Source organism: Aplysia californica, unplaced genomic scaffold (assembly GCF_000002075.1).
Source record: "Aplysia californica isolate F4 #8 unplaced genomic scaffold, AplCal3.0 scaffold00173, whole genome shotgun sequence".
NCBI lineage: Eukaryota > Metazoa > Mollusca > Gastropoda > Aplysiida > Aplysiidae > Aplysia > Aplysia californica.
In genome coordinates this window covers 19,288-21,456 of record NW_004797443.1, presented here as the reverse complement: position 1 = coordinate 21,456, position 2,169 = coordinate 19,288, and the positions used below count along the sequence as shown (strand labels likewise).

General features: G+C 41.6%; 1 pseudogene; it reads left to right on the top strand.

Annotated features, from left to right (window-relative positions):
• The window catches only part of LOC101849765, a 25,476-nt pseudogene that overhangs the window by 4,738 nt on the left and 18,569 nt on the right, over nt 1-2,169 (top strand).

Genomic DNA, 2,169 nt, shown 5'->3' with positions numbered 1-2,169 from the left:
AAGGAAAATGGCGTTGATGAGCTTCGCCTTGGTGCTCATGGGGATATTGGGATGTTTCAGGAGAGGGCCCAGTTGGTAGCTGACTCATCATCACTATCATCACTATTATCATCATCACTATCATCATCATTATCACCATCACTATCATCATCATTACTATCATTATCATTACCACTATCATCACTATTACCATCATCACTATGATCACTATTATCACCATCACTATCATCATCATTACTATCATTATCATTATCACTATCATCACTATTACCTTCATCACTATCATCACTATTATCATCATCACCATTATCAACACTTTTTTTTCTTTTGGTGATGTTCCAGTCCTGGGCGTGGGTGTTATGGTGTGTGCCTACTGTCAGATCTTCTTCTTCATCGTCTCGTCGGAGAGACAGATCGTGAGGATGAGACTGGCCTTCTTCAAGAACGTTTTGAGGCAAGAGATGGGCTGGTTTGACTCCCACACGGCAGGAACATTGACCATCAAGCTGACAGAGTGAGTCGCTGTTGTTTCGTTTCTTTCTTTGAAACGTTGATGTTTTTAATGACTCACCAACACAATAATTGTGAGGCAATTCGACAAAATAGTGAAATCAAAGAAAACGGCAATTTTCTGACTCTTGGGCTGTTGTTTTTGTTTAATAATAAATACAAATAATGGATTGCATTTATATAGCGCATATCCACTTATGCAATGCTCTATGCGTTTATTAAATTTTTCATTGGCTCAACACCTTATATGGCCATTAAAAAACACATTTCTGTGTGGATTTTGCTGAAAACTGTTGTCCAAAGGCACAAAAAATGTAAATGTCTAGTTTCCAAGGACACCCAAGCTTTGGAAGTTAAAAAACTTTGGCGGCCATTTTCTCGCTTTTACCTCTGACACCAGGCAACCCCCATCTTCTTCAATCGCAAATATCTCATCTTCTACTCAAGATAAATGGGTATTTATTCGCCAAATACGAGACAAATGAGTAAGCTTCAAAATGATACTAATAACTCCATACACCCAAAAATTGACGAGCCCCTGATTTCACCGTTTCGTGCAAAAAGTATTAATGGTTAGGCCTAGGCTGTGTGGCTCGCAACCGAAATGTTCTAGGTTCGTACCCCGTCATGAGCTCGACGTTGTGTCCTTTGGAAGGACTTCACATGAATTTCCCTCACTTTGCCCTCCACATGGACATTGGTACTCGGCTATAGACAGGGAAACAATATACGTGAAGCATCGTGGTGAAATCAGGCGCTCGTCAAAATAATACAATTGAAGACACTGGCATTTTTCCGCCAGTTTGACTATTTTTATCGACTTTTTTTGGTTGTTGTTCAACATCTTTTATGTCCTTTCAAGAACTCATTTCTGCGTGGGTTTTTACTGAAAACTGTTGATTAAGGCACACAAATGTACGATTTCAGTTAGCACGAGCTCTCAAGCTATGGAAATAACCAAACTTTGGTGGCCAATTTCTCGCCAATTCAACCTCTGAAGCAAAGCCACCTCAGCCTCCTTCTATTGCGGGGATCTCGACTTCTACTCAAGACAAATGAGTATTTTTTTCATCAAAGACAAGACAAATGGACAGGTTTTAAGATGACACCAATTACTCACCATGCCCAAAAATTGACGAGCGCCTGATTCCACCGTGTCTTGACTAATAGACTTGTCAGTTTGTGAGTATTTGAACGCATAATCAGCTCTTACAAAACATTCACTCCACCCACTATACTCATTTCCCCTCTTTTACTCCTCCCCTCCTTAACTCCTCCCCTCCCTCTCCCGTGGCGTCGGTGGCCTAATGGTTAGGCTCTCGGACTCGCAACCGTAAGGTCGTGGGTTCGAATCCCGTCAGGGGCCCGACGCTGTGTTCTTGGGAAAGGCACTTTACTTTACACGAATTTTCCTCACTTCACCTAGGTGAGAATGGGTACCCGGCTATAGACAGCGAAGGATCTTGTCAGTTTGTTAGTGTTTAAGCGCTTAATCAGCTGCTTGCACTGTATGCTTCCCAGGAAGCTGAGAATGTTTCTGAGTGTTCTATGGTCTGCTGGGGTAATAATGTAGTGTAAAGCGCATAGAGCTTGCTGTTGAGCGGGGGTATGCGCTATACAAAAATGTAAATGCTACTTATTATTATTATTATTCTCCCC